The sequence below is a fragment of the Lygodium microphyllum genome, chromosome 25 (genome assembly GCF_053477565.2).
Source record: "Lygodium microphyllum isolate KBCC chromosome 25, Lygodium_microphyllum_v1.1.10, whole genome shotgun sequence".
NCBI lineage: Eukaryota > Viridiplantae > Streptophyta > Polypodiopsida > Schizaeales > Lygodiaceae > Lygodium > Lygodium microphyllum.
The window spans coordinates 58,512,605-58,532,948 of NC_141159.1; the positions used below are offsets into that span (position 1 = coordinate 58,512,605).

The following is a 20,344-nucleotide window of genomic DNA, read 5'->3' on the forward strand; positions in this document are numbered from 1 at the left end:
CCATGTAAATTCCAACAATCATGTAGATGTATGGTGATGGTTAAGCTTGTAAAGTGATGTGTACCTAGCTCTAACTAGTAGTGTTGCAACAAGATGACTCAATGACTATGCAAATCTCCAAGGATAGTGGATGGCAAAGAAAATAGTGTAAAGTGCATACTTTCACAAAAACAACTCATGAGAATGACAATAGCTCCTACGTAAGGCCAAGGTGGCACATAAGGAGTGTGGCTAAGAGGGATAGAGGGAGGGAGGGAAGGGGAGAGAGAGAGAGAGAGAGAGAGAGAGAGAGAGAGAGAGAGGGGGGGGGGTGTGTTATTTGATATATTTGCTACTACTACCATCATCAATCACGTCCTGTCTAAGGCCACATCTACCATAATTATTAGTCATTGTTTTGTGCACAACTAGATACTTAAGTGAAATGGAGGAGTTCATCATGTAACACTCGTTTCCCTCCACATCCCACTCTGGCATTAAGCTTGTTGATAAAAATCCATTAAATATAACATTGAGGTTGTTGAAACTCCTTATTGGTAGTAGAAGGCATTGTCGGAATGATTTGGTGACCATTAGCTTCCCTCCATGCAACATCAATTCTTGAGTCTCACACTTCTCTCCATTGACAAAGTACGTAGAGTAGCAAACATCCTTGAGTCAAGAAGTGGAGGATATATGAAAGAGATCTCAATGAACAAGCTTTAGATGCAATAGAGAAAGAGCACAAGGGAGGTGGTGGGAAAAAGCTAATGCAAGACTTACCCAGACAAGGTGGAGGATGAGGGGGAAAAAAGACTTGGAAAAATAGAGTGGATAAATGGGACAAAAAAGGATGAGAATCTCTTGCCAAATATCTAGAGATAAGAGGAGATGGAACCACTACTCATGACTAGCCGCAACCTCTCTCACCTCTCTTCCTCTGTCACTCTATTTTCATGGGCCACCTACTCCAATGTTCTACTAGTTCCATCAACATAGTTGTAATTCTCTCTCTCAAATGTGATGCAAATAGGTATGTGTATATTTATTTATTTATTTATTTATTTATCCATAATTAATTAGAAATTCTTCTTAATGATCATCCATTAACTTTAGCCTCAAATCAATAGTTCATGTTGTGTATTCTTACAAGTTTTCCTACATGTACACATACAAGCAAGAATGGAAATACTCAAATGACTTCATTAGATTTAGCTTTTGATCAACAGTTCTTTAAACATCACATCATTACAAGAAGTACGTCCCAAGAGATGTAATAGGGGAGAAAAAAAATAACATAGACATGACTTACACTATAAAGATCCCATGTAGATTACCAACTCCTTCAAACCCACCAAAGTATCATACCCCTTTCTGTCCATAGCATCCACTTCACAACAACGACTTACAATACAAAGAGCCTTAGATCTAGTCCACTTGGACATAGGCCACCACAACCCTTTTAGGTGCACATTGATTAGATCCTAGCATGACTATCATACAAGCCTAAAGAACAAAGCATCCAACAAGGTGGACTAGAGATGGTTACCCTCCTTCCTACACAAGTTATGTGACACAATAAATCCAATTATACCCATTGGACAAAGCTAGTGATAAGTTTTTAATACTCACCATGATTGTACTTTATAGCACACAAGGTTGAACTTACCTTCTTTTCACTATTTACATGATGCTTGACAACATAAGTCAATGTTGTATATAGATTTGTATACGCACACACAAAAAAGATAAATATATCATATTTTCATTAAAAAAGGTAGGAACTTTAGACCACATGGCAGCCCCAACATGCAAATATAGATACGGAACTTGAACCCACATGTAAATCCTAGAATAGCCGCAAACCTAATGCATAACCTTTTTAAAAGTGCCTTTCGTTTTATGACAATTTTTTCTCCTATGAGGCTCAATATTTGTATAAGTATACCTTTAAAGTTTATGCAAGTGTTTCTTATTAAATGTGTGTGTGTGTGTGTGTGAGAGAGAGAGAGAGAGAGAGAGAGAGAGAGAGAGAGAGAGAGAGAGAGAGAGAGAGAGAGAGAGTCATAACCATCTAAAGGAGATAGATATACAAGAAAGGCGTGCAGCAAAAAGATCAATCTAGCAAGTGACATTCACCATGACTACAACTTGATGTATATGATGTTAAAAGATTGCAAATATAGGTTTGCATTTATTCAACACTTTCTTAAATTTTATGTCACAAAAATGGGAATAAGCTAACAAAAGAACTTACCAATCAACAAATAATAATCCATGCCATATGACATAGCCCCAACTACGCACATGAGGAAACACTTTCTATTTATTCATGTTTTAAAGCATTGCATGTCATTTTATGCCAACAATTTTTTCTCACCAATCAACGCATCATAGGGCGTGCAATGAAGTTTAGCTAGAGTGAATAGAAAGACATGTATACAATGAGTGTTGAAATATGCACATATGACCCAAAACTAGTAATTTTTCATTCAAGCACACTTGATGACAGCACCTTTGATAAATATATAGACAACCAAATATACACCTATCCTTCAATTTTTGTTCACTTGTCCTTCAATTTTCTGTGCACACCATAATTTGAGGTAGTCCAATGGATTTTCTTATGTAAAGATCATGGACTCAAAACTCCTTGGAAGAGCCCCATCTAGCATGGCCTATATAGTAGCAACTTTATGTCAATGTTGTGCCATTAGTCAAGGGAAAGCTACAAATGGATAGAAGCCAATTACATACTATAGCCTACCCAATACAAAATACTTACATGTGATGTTTGGGGACTCAAATAAAATATTTAATATTAAAACACCTCTCATACTAAATACAAGAGCTAAAAGTAGCCAAGAACAAACCTTTTTGTTCTCTTGAAATCAAGCAAAGCAACAAACAAAGCATGCCACATACCTCTTATGGGAGTACTTGAAAGCATTTGGTGCACTATTTCAAGCTAATGTCAATGATGTGCCACTAGACAAGGCAACGTAGGACTACAATTAGGTGAAAAGGCTATTATACATTATAGCGTGAATGATCAACTGTGAGATACTGAGCTACAAAATACCCACATGCAAGTTTTGGGGGCTAAAAAGGCTGCTATACATTACAGCATGGTTGATCAACTTTAACTGAGAGATATCAAGTTAGAAAATACTACATGCAACTTTTGGGGACTCAAACAAAATATCTAATGATAAGGGACCTTGGGTAGGTGAGCATGCATATGGAAGCAGCAACAATAAGGGACCTGGGATATGTGATCGAACATATGAAAGCAACAATGCAACCCTAAGAGACAGAATACAGAAAATGGAATGCAAAACCTGAATGATGATGAAGAAAACAGAACTGCATATAATGTTAAAGACAGACTGGCCCCTGCACAAATGCCAACAAAGCCCAGGATGAGTGAGGAAGCCACATGGAGAAAAGAGGGATGAGAGAAGAGCTAATGATGAGGAAGAGGAAAGAGGGTACCAAAAATGAAGGTTGCTGGGAGGAGATGACTGCAACAGCAATGGAGAGATGAATGTGGCTAGGAGAATGATGATGTGATGACTGGCGATGGAGGGAAGGCCTCTATAAAGGTGGAAGCTGCTAAACTGGCTAGCAGTAGGGAGTATGGCCAAGCTGCAACCAATCATGGCCGACTGCCAAAAATAGATGGCCGACCTACCTAAAACATGGAAAAAAGGCTCAACAAATGCTACCTGTCCCATGCACAAGTGGGTTTGGGCAGCCAATATGGGGGGGGGGGGGATAAGGGGAGGGGCGACCAAGGGTCCGAAACGATGTTTCAGTCTACTCAAAACTCTGTTGAACTCCCCAAAATATATGGAAGCCCTTCAGGGGGTCTCATCCACAGTCCACAATCAACTTCAAGCAATCCTGATATAATAAGGCTTCAACCTTTCTCCATTGACCCTATTGCTGTGTCAAGGCCCATCTATGTTCTTCGACTGATAGCAAACTTCTAATGTACTATGAAAGGATCTTCCCACCTAGCAACAAATTTAGTCTCAAGTGTATGATCCAAGGCCGAATTATACCTCAGCAAATCCATGACGTTTAATGGTACCTAATGCCAATCTAATGATCAAAGATGGCACAGAGATATTTAGGAATGGAAGTTGCCTAGCCAATTTAATTATTGGCTAGTCAGATTATTTTTCAGGGCACTGAAATAATTATTAGATTAATTTTCAGTATTTAAAGACTGAAAATTAATATTTGATTATGGCTAATGCTAAAAAAACCATTTGGGAAGGCTGCCCCTTGTCAAAAATGCCCATGCAAGACTGAAAAACGTTTTTAGAGGCTGGAGAGAGGCATTTTTTGTGTATTCAGTCTGCTAGAGAGAGGAAGGAGAGGCTGTTCGTCTAATTTACGCCATTGGAGGACCTTCTAAGGCAGCCAAGGGCAGGAGAAGACCAATCAACAGCAGGTGACAACATCTACAGGATGTTGAGACAAGGCAACAACAGTAAATGATTGATTTTCCTCAATTCTTTGCATCTACAAGCTATTGTGGTAGGACAACAGCTGCATTTAACTGATTTTCAATCATTCTTCGCGACAAAACTCTGAATTTTCTCTCTACAGCTTTCTCTCTCATCTTCCAGCCATTTCACAGCCTTACTCCGAAGATCTCAGCATTTGAATCCTTGGAAGCTGAGAAATTGCAAATTTCTCTGCTGTAAACCCTAATTTACAGCAGAAATTAGGGTTTAGCAGCAGCCTCGGGAAGCGTGCCAAAAATTGGAATCTCCAAGACTTGGATTTTTCAAGGCTGAAAGTGAATTTCAACTAAATTTAGGTGGAGGACTAACCAGCCATTGAAATTTGGGGCATTTCCATCGTCTTTGAAGTGGGTGAAGGCCAATTAGGGTTTAGCAATAGCCTTGGGAAGCGTGCCAAAAATTGGAAGCTCCAAGACCTCGATTTTTCCATGTGATGTATTGCTTATGCCATGGTGTCACCATATGCATGCAATGATTGATTCTCGTGCAAAAAAGATCACTATTCAGCATAAGGGAAAGGTACTCACACTTGATGTAAAGTTGAAAGGTGAATCTGTCCCTGTTGTATCTGCAATTGCCATTTCCAAAGTAATGAAAAATCATCTTTCAGCATACTTGGTTTTTACTAAGGATAAAGATGATAGTGAGAATGTTAGGAACATGTCTAAGTTAGATAAGGATCGCATGTCATTTCTGAAAATGTATGCTGATTGTTTCTCTCAGTCACTTCCAGGGCAGCTACTGCTTGAAAGGCCAAAAGATCATGGCATAGATCTTATCCTTGGAAGTAGCCCACCTAATAAGCCACCCTATAGAGTCAGTGCAGCCCAACAGGAGGAGATTATGAGTCAGGTAAATGAGTTGTTAGAAAAAGGGTTGATTCAGCCCAGCTCATCTCCCTTTTGTTCTCCAGTGCTTTTGCTGCAGAAAAAGAATGTTTCATGGCGTATGTGCACTGATTATCGTGCTCTAAACAAGATCACAATAAAGAATCACTTTCCGATACTTCGGATCAATGATGTTATGGATAGATTGCAAGGGACAGTCATATTTAGCTGTATAGATTTGAAAAGTGGGTATCATTAGATACGCATTAGACCAGAAGATGTGCCTAAGACAGCTTTTAGGACATCTTTTGGATTGTATGAGCTTCTTATTATGCCTTTTGGACTTACGAATGCTCCAGCTGCTTTTAATCGGATGATGGATCGTATCTTCAGGCCACATAGAGGATTTGTGGGCACTTTCTTTGATGACATAATTGTCTATTCAAAGAACGAGACAGAGCACAGAAAACACTTGGACATTGTGTTCAATGAATTGTGTGACCATAGGCTGGTTATCAATGACAAGAAAAGTGAATTCTTCTTGTATGAAATCCACTTTTTGGGGCATATTGTATCGGCTGATGGTATTTGCATAGACCCTGCAAAGGTTGAAGCAATACGATCATGGCCACCTTTGAGGAATGGGCATGAGATCCGTAGCTTCTTGGGTTTATGTTCTTACTACAGGAAGTATGAACGCGGATTTGCTGAAATTGCTTCTCCATTGCATGCCTTGCAAAAGAAGGATATGCCATTTAGATGGACAGCAGTGGAAATTTCAACATTTGAAAAGTTGAAGAAAAATATGACTTTAGATCCAATGCTTGTGTTGCCCGAACTAAGGAAGTCATTCATAGTTCAATGTGATGCATGTGGTAACAACATTGGGACTGTTCTTATGCAAGACAGCCGAGTTGTGGCTTATGACAGTCGAATTCTCCACGGTGCAAAAAAGAATTTGCAGGTCTATGAGAAAGAGCTCCTGGCTGTAATTCATGCACTGTCTACGTGGAAACATTATTTGTTGGAGACTGATTTTACAGTGCAGACAGACCATCAAACTTTGAGGTACTTTCTGACACAGACAAAGTTGTCAAAGAAGCATATGAGATGGGCAAATTTTCTCTTTATGTTTCATTTTCAAATTATACATATTGGTGGTAAAAAGAATGTTGTGGCTGATGCACTGTTATGTAAGCCATAAATTTCAGCTGTCAGCATGGTTTATCACACTGAGTTGAATGCCATGAAAGAGCAATATGTTGCTGATTCCAACATTGCTAATGTTTATGATCAGCTTTGCAATGGCCAAAGGCATGGACACTTTGTGCTAAGAGATGAATTTCTGATGATGCATGGACAACTATGTGTCAAAAAGCAGTTAAGGCCTAGAGTTATCACTGAACATCATGCTCCTTCATATGCAGGACACAGAGATATTGATGCCACAGTCAAGGCAGTGGAGCATTTCTTTTATTGGCCAGCTTTAAGGCATAATGTAGAAAAGTTTGTTAAGACATGCGTCGTATGCCAGAAGGTAAAGCATGATAGGAAAAAGATACTGAGTTTGTTGCAACCCTTGTCTATTCCAAATAGGCATTGGCACAGCATTGCAATGGACTTTATTTTTTAGCTTTCTAAGACACCTACAAGAAATGATGGAATATGGATCATTTGCAAGTTCAGCAAACAAGCCCATTTCATTCCGGTGAGGAAGAAAATAAAGGCTGATCATATGGCACGATTGCTTTTGCAACACATCTTTAAGTATCATGGTATGCCAGAGTCGATCATTAGTGATCGAGACCCTCGGATGACCAGTTTATTTTGGAAGGGCTTGTTTGAGAATATGGATGCCACGTTGAAATTCTCATCATCCTTCCATCCACAAACAGATGGTCAGTCTGAGGAAGCAAACTCCATAGTGTTAGATCTTTTGAGGTGCTATATTTCAAACCACAAGACATAGTGGGAGCAGTATTTGCCCTTGGTTGAGTTTGCTTACAACAACACAATGCATAGTTCTACGGGTAAAGCTCCATTTGAGGTGGTTGAGGGTGACAAAAAGGTACCACATATTCTGCAAACTAATGATAAGATCTTTGAGACTGATTGTTATGTGGAAAACTTGGATGTAACCTATGCAAAGATAAAATATGCACTTCAGAGATCGCAAGAACAGCAAAAGAGGGCAGTCGATCGCCACAAACGTGCTTTGTAGTTTGCATAGGGTGATTATGTATTGCTGCGTTTTGAAAAGGCAAGGTTGAAAAAGATGAAAGGAAGAGAAAGATTGTATCCGAAGTTGAGAATGATACTATGGGCCCTTCCAGGTGTTCGAGAAGATTAGCAATGTGGCATATCGGCTGAAATTACCTCCACATCGGCGGATACACAATGCCTTTTGTGTTAGTTTGTTGAGCCCTTTTCATGGTGATGTGCCAAAGGATATGCCTGCTGAAATTCAGCCTGAGGTTGAGGAGCTAGATGAGATTTTGGTGCCTGAGCAGATTTTGGCACATAAGGAAAGAAAGGTCAAAGGTAAAGTTTCCAGGAGATACTTAGTGAAATTTCAGAATTATTCACCAATGGATACCAAATGGATGGAAAATAATGACTTCGCAAACCATCCTCAGTTGTTGCAGCTTTACCTAGATGCCTTTCAGTTAGAGCCAACTTTAGTTTGGGCTCTCTCAGGTTCAGCAGTGCAAGGGTATAGAGTATTGCCTGATGCTCAAGGGGGAGGTAGCACTTCCCCTCCTCCAATTATGGACAGCTCTCGTATGTAGTGGATCTCGGATGTACTGTGCTGACAGTACGTTTGCCATGAGATCACTACTTAGTGTACTAGTCACTGTGAGATGTATGCAGATTAGTATGAGTTTCACCCGGGCACTAGAACTATGCTTTTGCATCAACTTATGATCAATTTGGCATGAATTTTGCCTCAATTTTGAGATAAAAATTCTAATCAGTTTCAACTCAGTTTTTGATCAGTTTAAGAACTCTTTATGGTCACTTTTTGGATCACTTGTGCATCAATTTTTGCACTGATTGCTGGTCAGTTTTGGCAATGAGTTTGTGATCAGTTTGGGGTCACATTGGCAGCTGTTTGTGATCACTTCTCAGATCAGTAAGTGATTAGTTTATGATCAAATTATGCTTAGTTTTCAATGGTTTGCATCTAGTTCCATGGACAACAACATATGTTATGATGCCATTGATGCTTTAGCCATGGTTTATGCTTGGTTATGCTATGCTATGGTTTGGTTTTGCCAAATGAGTTGAGCTCATGAGAAATGGACATGTCACATGATAATCTAGCAATGTTTTTGAGATTCTTTGTGAGTCCTATGTTATGTTATGTTGGCTGGTAATTTTCCGCATACGTTGAGCATATGGAATGGTTGAACAGTAGTGCACAATGTTGTGTTGACTATGATGCCCTATGGAAAATCCCAGTGTAGTACTTTGCTTTTGATGCATTTGGCAATGCAATCGAGGACAATTGCAAGGATTTCAAGGGGAAGGGCCGTCATGAGGACATGTATTTTTGAAACCTCACTTAATATGTGGATTAATTTTTAATCACGTGATTAAGTAAATGTTGCACATGTGAGGTGTAACTGGGGTTAAAGTAAATTTACAAGCCCGAGACCCAAAGAAATCACGGGATGTCAAAGGCAAAAGTTGCTATAAGTTATGCCGCATAGGTACTTGGTGGTATCCGGTACCAGTTGTTGGCCTAGGTCATTCATTTGGCCATAAGTGTCAGTTGGTGACACTAGAGAAGTGGCACTTAATGGTACCTAACGCCAATCTGATGGTTAAAGATGACGCAGAGACACTCAAGAATGGAAGTTACCTAGCCAGTTTAATTATTGGCCAATCAAGTTATTTTTCAGGGTACTGACATAATTATTAGATTAATTTTCAGTATTTAAAGACTGAAAATTAATATTTAATTATGGCTAATGCTGGAAAAACCATTTGAAAAGGCTGCCACTTGTCAAAAATGTCCGTGCAAGACTGAAAAACGTCTTTAGAGGCTGGAGAAAGGCATTTTTTGTGTATTCAGCCTATAAGAGAGAGGAAGGAGAGGCTGCTGGTCTGATTTGCAGCCATTGGAGAACCTTCTAAGGCAGCCAAGGGCAGGAGAAGACCAATCAACAGCAGGTGACAACATCTACAGGCTATTGAGACAAGGCAACAACAGTAAATGACTGATTTTCTTCAGTTCTTTGCATCTACAAGCTGTTGTGGCAGGGCAACAGCTGCATTTGACTGATTTTCAGTCATTTGTCGCAACAAAACTCTGAATTTTCTCTCTCTATAGCTTTCTCTCTCATCTCCCAACCATTTCACAACCTTGCTCCAAAGATCTTAGCATTTGGACCCTTGGAGACTGAGAAATTGCAAATTTCTCTGTTGTATAGCAACAGCCTCGAGAAGCGTGTCAAAAATTGGAAGCTCCAAGACTTGGATTTTTCACGGCTGAAGGTGAATTTCAGCTAAATTTAGGTGGAGGACTAGCCAATAATTGAAATTTGGGGCATTTCCATCATCTTTGAAGTGGGTGAAGGCCAATTAAGTGCCCAAATCAAGGGGTAAATCAGATTGAAGATTTGCTCGTCACTTTGGATAGCAAGGGGAGTTTGGATTATGAAGGGAATCGGGAGAATCCCATCGTAAATCAACTTTTTCTTCAATAAAGCTAAAGAAATACCGAAAGGGGCGCCAATTTTGGGGCCAATCATGTGTACATTGTCCAAGACGAATAGGTAAATTTGTATTTTCAGATTTGCATTTATTGTTTGTTGTTGTAATTAGGTTGTAATCAGGGATTTACCACCCATCCACGCAAGGAAGGCTAGTTACACTAAACCTCTTATAATTAGTATAGCTTTGATTTCATAATTGGTTCGAAGTCCCTTGACATACTGCGAATCCTTTTGAAAAAAAGGAGTGTAAAATCATCCGCAATCGCCTGATTCTTCTATTCTGACATTCAACCAAGCCTAGTACAAAGCTACAACATTCTGCCTAAATGTTACTTTGAACCTTGATTACTTGGCTGCCAAACCACAATTTTTCTCCATTTGTGGCCATAAAAACATAACCAATAGCCCCCGTTGATATAGATCTTCTATATGACACATCATGGAAAAGAGTACCTTCTAAATTATCCAACTTCCTATGCAAAGTTGAAGCACAAACTATCTTCTTCTCTATGTCTTTGACTCTTTCAACCTAAATCTCCTCATAAGTAAGCATATGTGTCATATAAGCTCAGAGACTATCTTCTTTTACAAAAGTCATATCGAATTGCTATGATTTTAAAATACGTTTTTATACTTTTGAGTTGTCTCTTGAATACTTCAATGACTGGGGCAGCAAACGACCTATTTCATCTTCTTTACTACAAAGTTAGGGCTCGCAAGATAAGACTGACTTGTTCATGGAGCAGCAAAATAGCGCCAACGTTTTGTTCTCTTACACTCAGCATGAAGTCAAATATTCTCCCCATTAACATGCTATAACTAACCTTTTATATATCAACTTTGTCAAAATGTATTGGCTCAATGATTCGCATTCTTTTGATACACATAGAACTTGAAATATGATTTGTATATTCTTTGAGTATTTAAAAATACAGTTAAATACTCATCTTTTAATTCAAGGGTGGCCAGTGGCCAATGGCCAAAACACCTTGTATTACCATTGAATCATCATGGATGAGATGCCCAAGAGGACTAAAAGCTTAGTTGGGTGGTTTGATTGACCAAAAAGCCCAAATAACTAAGATTTTTTCACTAGAGTAGTCACATTAATTAGAAGCCCACCTAATGAGTGGTTTCAAAAGGTGAAACCCCATAGTTGTACTAGTACCACATGCGAAAGGTTTCATACTAGACCTATCCCTAACTCAACTAGAGTTAAATTTAACTCTAGAACTAACTCTAGAAGTGGTGACACAACTTATTAATGTCGTTGTGTTCACACTACAAACCAATTAACTAAAACATTGGGCATTGCCGATGGAATTGGCAAATTCTAACATAATTTACAGCAGCCATTAGGGTTTCTTAGCCGCCTCAAGAACCGTGCCCAATATTTGAAGACCCTATAGCTATAAATTGAGAATTTACAATTGATGTAAGGGGTGAGCCCATTCCCATTTAATTTGGCCTACATGCAAAAGCCCAAGGATCAATTTGTGCCTAACCTCCTATATCTCACTGTACTTCAACTTAGAGAAACACAACATAAAGAAATACCACAAAAGAAGCTAGTTGTTGGGGCTAATCTGGTGTCGATTGTCTAGGATTTATTAGTAAAGTTGAAGTTTCAAAATTGTGAATTTTATTGCTTGTTGTAATTTGCATTAAATCAGGTCATCTATCACCCTTTCCAAGAAGGAAAGATGGTTTTAAATCCCCACATTGGAGTAGCCCATGGAATGTGTGAAGATGCACCATAGGCAAAGGATGGAAATCCCTACATCTGAGTGGCTAATAGTAGATGTCTAGGAGGAGTGAAGGGGGTACCCAACACAACTAACCCAAGATAGATAGATGCATCCACTTGCGAGTATGCGTAAGGTAAGGTATGGGGGAGAAAGGTGTATGTGGGTGGCAAGAAAAATGTACCAAGAACAGAAACAAGAAGATCCTAATCCTATGGTACTTAACATTGAAGGAATTGATCCCAAGGTGGATGATGCAAGTGTAAAATCTAATCCTAAGCTATTAAAGCAAAAGAAAGAGAATCCAAGTTATCATGTGTAGAGAGAGGAATGGGAGAAAATTGCAAACACTAGTAACATACTCAAATAAAGTAGAAGGTAATGTAACAAGTATACTGAAAAGTACATTTGTCTCAAGAGCCTCCCCTGTAGATGTTGACATGCTGATAATGATCACAGTCTCCAAGGTGACTTAGATCCGGATCATGCACAATGGAAAGAGCAACAAAGAAGAGTTTTTGTTCATATGAATCAAAAGGACAACACAAACTCGACACCAAGCTTGGTTGTTATGAAGACAAGGGTAGCCAGCATCGTCCTGAATGTGGTATGTGTTGAGAAACCCTTCACCCGCAGTTTGCATTTTTTGTGTTTCTATGTTTGAGTTTAGGGTTTGTAGCCCCAAAAAGGGGCGCCATCCTAAACTAACTATGCCTATTTATAGGCCACTCTCTCATTCATTCCTAACAGCTAATTCATTCAGTCTGTCACCTCTTCTCTCCAACCTCTCCACTACCCTCACACCCCTTCAGGAGGACATTGCGGTTAGTGATTCGTGGCTGTTATCATCATCTTCCTTGTCCTACGGCACCCTTGTTCCCTTGTATCACATTCACTCCATGATTCAGAACTTCATCGTTCCATTCATCAAAGTTTCTTCTCTCTTCTCTTCTCTTCTCCATGTTTGCTGAGTTCACTCCGTGTTCCTCCCCGCAAACCCTACTGTCTCGCTAGTACGTCATCTTTTGACATGGGATCAGAGTTGGATCTACTCAAATAGTGGCAAATATTCTCCACTCCAATGAGGCAAAGACCGGTGGCGGGTTCGGCATCCACTTCTCTTCTTCTTTCGTTGCATCAATATCTCATTTTTGCCAGTTTCAGGTGTTTTCAGCTTGCTGCCCATAACCCTTTCGCGGAGGATATCGCAATCTCAGCTGCCCCTTTCTGTCATCTACAGTATGGCGCCTGTTTTCAGCCTTCCACCCGTAGTTTGCAATTGTTTACAGCAAAGCGGCTGTTGCTGATCACTCTCCATTCAGAAAACAATCTCGTTTTTGCAGATTTTAGGTATTTCAACTTGCTGCCCACACCTCGGATGCAGAGGACATCGCGGTCCAAGCTGGCCATTGCTGTCTACAACAGTTTGGCGCTTGTTTCCAACTTATCACACACTGTTCGGAGCTAATTTTACCATGCTGACTGCTATTACTGGTTTTTTCTTGCGTTTTTAGCATCTCTCCTCATCTGCGTTTTTAGTCTTTCTCTCTCCTCACCTGCGTTTTTCTACCTATTGCAACCTCTTACTATTCATAGCATCCTCCTCCCACTGACAGCTCACTTCCAGCCCTTCCACTACCCTCCCACCCCTTGAGGTGAACATTGCGGTTCATGCTTCACACTGCCCTCGCACCCCTTGAGGCGAACATTGCTGTTCGTGGTTCATGGTAGCTGACCTCTTCCTTCTTCAGCAAGGCACACTGGTATCCATGGCTTCTTTACCAACAGATGACCAAACTATTAGGTACTCCTATTGTGGCATCACCGAACACACCACTGATGCTTGCTGACTTCGACCTTTACTCCCCACCCCCCACCCCCCGAAGTATATGCGTCTTCCACTAGGCACTCCTTGTGCCACCTCTCTTTTCTGGGCCACAAAGAACATTCTGCATTGGCTATCAAAGTACTATGCTCAAGGCAATAAGGCGCATCCGATGCGCACTAAATCCTTTCAAGCACATTGAGGACTGATTGGCGCTACGACCTCCTGGAGATCGTCGCAATGCTAGCGGCAATCTTCTCCCACTTATTTTCAGGTACAGTGGCTTCCACGACCTACGGATCTGCAGTCCACTCCATCGAGAGACAGTGATTGTTTGATACCGTCTCCTGGTCAGTCCACTCCTTCGAGAGACAATGGTTGCTCGACTCGTTCCTCTTCTTCGCCTTCGCGGTCCGCTCCATTGAGAAGTAGCGACTCTTGCCATTGCTCAGTTTGAGCCGCACCCTTCACCCTCACCTACTCAGGTTCGAGAGGCCACCTCTAGGAGTTCTTTACCACCCCAAATACCTTCTTCGGCATGACCGGCAGCACTTTCTTCATCCTCAGGCATTTTCGAGTCCGTGATCCATGAGTTTTTGGATTCCCTATCTACTTCAGAGGGGAATGTTATTTCTTTGCCCTCAAAGGGGGCATCTACTTCTTCTTTGACTTCAACGGGAGCCCCTCCACCTCCCACCTCAGAGGGGAAACCTACTCCACATGAAGTTCTTCACCCATCCTCTACTTTCTTGGGGTGGCTGACTTCGACCAGTCATCTCTTCTACTGATACCCAGGATCTTCAGGTACCACCTAGATCAGGACCTTGGACGTTTAGCCGCGACTTGGTGACGAGGCCTTCATATTCCTTCCAGCATGGATGCACAGAGCTAGTGGCTTCTCTCCCGAGGTTGAGTTTCGGGTTCTCCGGTTCACTCTGTCTACTGTTCTTTACTGCAGGTTCCCTTTCCAATGGAAATCTTGGATCTTAGGGATCCTCTGCATCTTCTTCCTTCTCTTCTCTTCTTGCCTTGGTCACTTGGTCAGCATGGAGCCACCTCCCGAAATCAAGTACGGGAATATCCTTATGGTTCTCGATGCCACACAAAGTCCGACATTCTTCCTATGCATTGCATGTTTTCATCATCTTTGTACTAGGGCGCTTGGGCAAGTGAACAATTTCCACACGAGGGACACTCTCCGAGTGGCATCTACTGCATGAGCATTCTTTAGCATGTAGCATTGCATCTCCACCTCACTCCTCTTGTTCCCCTTTTTGGGCTTGAGAGGGGATGTTGAGAAACCCTTCACCCACAGTTTGCATTTTTTGCATTTCTACGTTTTGGGTTTAGGGTTTACAGTCCCAAAAAGGGGCGCCATCCTAGACTGACTGTGCCTATTTATAGGCCGCTCTCTCATTCATTCCTAGCGGCTAATTCAAGTCCATCGCCTCTTCTCTCCAGCCTCTCCACAACCCTCACGCCCCTTCAGGAGGACATTGCGGTTCGTGGTTCGTGGCTGTCATCATCATCTTCCTTGTGCTACGGCACCCTTGTTCCCTTGTATCACATTCACTCCATGATTTAGAACTTCATCATTCCATCCATCAAAGTTTCTTCTCTCTTCTCTTCTCTTCTCCATGTTTGCTGAATTCACTCCATGTTCCTCCCCGCAAACCCTACTATCTCACTGGTACTTTGTCACATGAGATTCGCGCGGGGTTCGTGAAAGTCGGTCGCCGCAAGGATGCTTAGCAAGATGGAAGCAAAAGATGATGTTAAGTACTCTTCTTCAGATTAATACATGGAGCAAAAGAATGCTTGGGTTTCATAATCGATCTGTTACATATATCCAAGCAATATAAAGAGGGTGCCAGCAAGAAAACAAGCCACGTGGAGATGAGTTTGCAAAGGAATCGTGATTATTTAATGTAGCCAATTCCCTTCAACAGTGCAGAAGCTTGCTGGTCACGATGTTATCTGCATGAGTGAGCAGTAGATCTCCTTCAAGCTCATGACATTTCGGCTATGGAAGATGGCTATGGCTTCACTCCCTTCCATGTTTCGAGCCCGATTGCATAGCTGCTGGCTTTGAGATTAGCAGCCTCAGATGTCACCCTCCTCTCGTCACCTTCTCTCGGCTTCACCTTCGTCGTCTTCTGCAGGCTTCGTCGAACTCCCTCGTTGCCACAGCTCCTTCGACTTCACAGTTTCTCTTCATTCCCCTGCCCGTCATCACACTTCCTCCTCTGCCTTTTATAATAGTTCAATCCCTCATAAAGCTTTAGAAAAGGCTCCCAAAAAAAAACATCGATCAAAATATCGTTCAGCTGTGTTTAAGGCACCAACGAAAAGCTTAAAATCATTATTTAATTCATCTCTGATTGACATCAGAGATTACGTCATCGTGCCTGACTTCTTGAGCGTTATGCTTTCCATGGACCTTTAAACTTTACAAAAGTTACGGAAGCCATGATAGCGTTCATTGATATCAATATTTTGTAATCTCAATTCTCTGCCCAGCTCAGCCAAACTGAGGCCTTGTCTTGCCAAAAAATCTGGTTTGAAACTTCAGTAGGGGTGGGCTGCACTTTGCTGCAGCTTGGAGCTGATGTCCCGTCTTGGTCAACCAGATCCTCGCTTGCAACTTGAACAGATCCAATCCCAGCATTATTGGCATTCCTTTCAACACTGTCTTCTCTGACTTGTGCGTTCTGATCATTTGCTGAAATAGTATCTTCATGAAGTACTGTGATGCCATGAATAGGAGTCTGACCCCATAACCCTTCACCTTTTGCGATGTCTGGCCATACCCAGACTTTACTTACAGCAGTGACAAGAGCTGTAGCCATCCCTTTGTGGGTTTGACAAGCAAGTAATATATTGTACCTCAGCATCTTTAGTTTGTGGAGGAGAATTGCAAAATCACTATCTCCAGATATCAGGAAAACATGTGCAGGGGCATGTGTTCGGCTGCCCAAAGTAGATTACGATCACAGGAATTTTTTTGCCACTGTTTGGGACGTGCCTGATGTCAATGCCGGTCTTGGTGAAAGCTTGCAAGAGATTGCTGTTACACATGGATTGGATGTTACCATAGCTCTTGTGGCAAAGATAGGGCCCAAATAGCCATTCTTCCTCAAGGCGAGCTCAATGTTAGGCCTGCCCAAGTAAGGGTCAAGCCCTATAGGGACCCTGCAGTTTTCCTAATCCCAAAACACCTCTACCTCGTGGTAGTCACATGTGACAGCTCCACCATCGCCTCCTCCTTCTTCCTCTGCGAATTTGACAACCGATATCCTCCAGATGCCCTGCTGCTGTCGTTGGCTTGGCAGGCACGTACGGCCACATAAGCGGAGGAGAGACAGGAAATTATTCCGTTGTCGTAGCATAGTTGATAGTTGTAAGTAAGACCGCCATCATCAACTACCGAATCACTAAAACAAGTTTACCACATGATGAATGTGGTCCTAAAAATAACATTATCGACTTGAAGGGTAATGTCCCAACCAATAGTATTCTATGCTCCCACATCTTTGGGAACAAATGTCAACTTAACATCTCAGCTTCGTTTATGTTAGATAGGGTCTTAAAGGATTCCATTATTGTTGCAGTTGCTTATTCAATGTCATAGTTGGGGATTGCAACTTGTCCATAGTCAAGATCATCACCATGTACCAGTTGAGTCTCAAGAGAAGGTGCATCATCCAAAAAGTATGCTTTGCCATTGAAATAGTAATTCCAGCTTGCGTGCATTTTAATAGCTCTCAAATTTGCATGGCCATCTTGAGCCTGTGTAAACTTGAAACACGACCCCACAATAGAGCAGTCCCAAAGCACAGAAAGTCTCATCCTTCTCCACAACAAATGCAAATGTCGGATGTAGCAATACTCCACTTAAATGTCCATGATATGAGCAAATAACTTTTAACTTTCGAACCAATTTCGCTTTTGAAGAGACATACTATAACGGAAAATAAACTTCTAATGACGCTGACTAATGTGATCAATTTCTTGGCGGAAAACTCCACTCTCAGATTTGTAGTGGTGGATGCACAGCGTCATGACAACATCATCTTTTGACAGCATGTCCTCCTTGAGTGGATAGGTGGCTAGCCTCACCAACTAACTCTTACTGATGTGTAGCTCATGATAGAGTGTAGAGTTCTCAAAGAGGAGTATAGTTGGCCATCTTCTCTGCAAGTACTAGGTGAATTATGCCTCCACCATCCACTGAATATCTATTGAAGATGAGGGAGATGATGCGTTGTCCTCCTCGTTGAGAAAATAATGCCATCTTAAGGCCTCCAATGAAGGAGAAACCTGAGAAGATACCATAGCTTCCCAAGAGTAAGATGTCTCAGCCATTGTGAGTTGGTTATGTGTCGCTTGTGTATCTCACACAAACCAAGCCTCCACAATAGCTGCAAGATACTCTTCAATAAAGCACTAGCTTTGATACCATTTGAAGATCTACTAGGGCTTGCACTCAGAAAACACAAAATGTACAAACATGACTAAAACACGATTACTCCAATAAAAATGCAAAAACCCAAAATAGAGTGATGAAACTAAATGAATGTTATAAATGAATATCTAGACCTAATGCTCAAAGGCATAGCTGTCTAACATCCAATGGCTCACGTGGAAGAGGGTTGAAGGAAGTATCAGAGTGTGATATCCATTAGATATGGATCCAACTGCTGAAACCACTAGTCACAGTGCTAAAGGAAGTATCGAAGTGTGACATCCATCAGATATGGATCCAAGTGCTGAAACCACTAGTCGGAGCTAAGAGAAGTGAGAAGGCAACAAAAAGTAGACTGCATCTAAGTGTAACAGTAGGCAACTTATTAGGTGTTGGGTTTGACTTACACCTACGCTCACAAAGGAGTGTCGATGATCTGCAGTAGGACACGGGAGCACTTTTTACTCTCCTTACGAGAGGTTCTTTACCACAGTTACATTGATTTCTATTTTATGTGTTTATGTTACACAGTTTAGTCACTTACAGCGTTTTATACATTTTGGGTGTGAACGCACATTAACAACCCTAAGGACTAAGGGTTATACTTTCATTGCACACTTGTGAATTGCATTGGGTGTCGTGCTGTGTCTTCACTATCACTCACTCTACTGTCAACTGTGTCACTCACTCTACTGTCAACTGTGTACTCTCAGCTGAGAGCTTCAATCTCCATTCTCACATTTGATATCAGAGCTGCAGGCTCGCACGGTCCATCCCAGTCTCTTGGAGACCTCATTCAGCTCTAGCTTCACCTTCTAGCCAACCAGTAGGCTAGCCACCCTACTGACCAGCAGCCCATCAGCTACCACCAACAGCACCACCACTGCTGTCCAGTTGCCCGCCTGCATGTCGCCTACTGCAGCTCCCGTAGTCTGCAGCTCCACTACCCTCGTCCAATCCAAGCCCCACCAGCTGCCAACGCCACCAGCGGCTTTGCCTCTAGTCCGTCCAAAGCCGCCTTCTGCACCAACGCCGCCACTCTGCAAACACCAACACCGTCCCCTAATCATTTTGCGTTTCCAGCACCACCTAAGCTCTACTCTACCGACGATTCTTCGAACTCCAACAACAATGCCTCTAGCTCCTCCAGCTGTCACACAGCTCCATCAGGCCTATGGCAGCCAACATTAGAGGTAAAAGAGACATTTTTTCATTTTTTATTCAAAATTTTGAATTACAACAAGGGGCTTTTGCCCGAGTACATTTCTACTCCTAGATGTGTCTTTGAACACACACTACAGAAATTTCCTGGGATTCGGGTCAAAGAATTTGGGGCTTTTGCATGCTTGGCATACAATGGTACATGTCCTGAAGATTCAGTCTGAAATTAGCTGAAATTGTGCATTTTGGACCTCTAAATTTTGGGGCTTTTGCATTTGTTGTGCTGCTGAGCACTATTTTTGCATTAAACAGCATGTACATTGGACAGTTGTGATCAATTGTGACACAGTTTTGCTGATTACAGCTTGGTGTATGATTTAATTTCTAGAAATTTGCAGATTTCTAGGTTGTTCCAACTTTGGTTCTTGCTTTTGTGCTCTTTGAAACACTGACATTTACCATGGCCAATTAGGGACAGAATGATGTATTCACGTAAGTATCCAAAGAGGATAGATTGGACAGCAATAACTATTCTCTATGGTCCTTCATGATGAAGAATATGCTAATTGCAAAAAATCTTTGGGATTATGTTAGTGGTGAAGAAGTCCATCCCAGAGTTGTGGCTCCTGCAACACCTCCCCCAAGAGGATGTGATCAAAGGCCCGCTCCAACTCGCCACTTCCCAAAAGATCAACAGCACAAAAGGCTTGGGACACATAGGCTGCTCAAGCATTGTCACTGATTGCATTGGCAATTCAACAGTCCATAATACCGCATATAAGGTTTGCTACTTCTTCATGAGAGGCATGGCTCACACTTGAGCAAATGTTTGCTGAAAAAAATGAGGCACGCCTCTCTTTCTTGAAAAAGGAGCTTGAGAATGTGAAGATGGATGAAGATGATGCCATGCAAGATCATCTTAACAAAATTTAGGACTTGCGTGAGCAATTAATGAATGCAGATGAGTATTATTCTTATGCACAGATGATCTCTACTATTCTCAATTCCTTGCCGTCCTCTTATTTGGCTTTTCACACGGCCTTGAATCTCACCATGAGAATTTCTTTGCAACCACTTACCTTT

The 20,344-nt window shown here is 41.5% G+C and overlaps 1 protein-coding gene across 1 annotated transcript in view; it reads right to left on the reverse strand.

Moving 5' to 3' along the window:
- Positions 1 to 2,276: 2,276 nt before the first annotated feature.
- LOC148014258 (uncharacterized) overlaps positions 2,277 to 20,344 on the reverse strand; it is a 53,911-nt gene continuing 35,843 nt past the window's right edge. The window contains exon 5 of the mRNA XM_087666861.1: positions 2,277 to 2,657. The gene's annotated coding sequence lies outside the window, so the exon portion shown is untranslated. The remainder of the gene's footprint in view (positions 2,658 to 20,344) is intronic.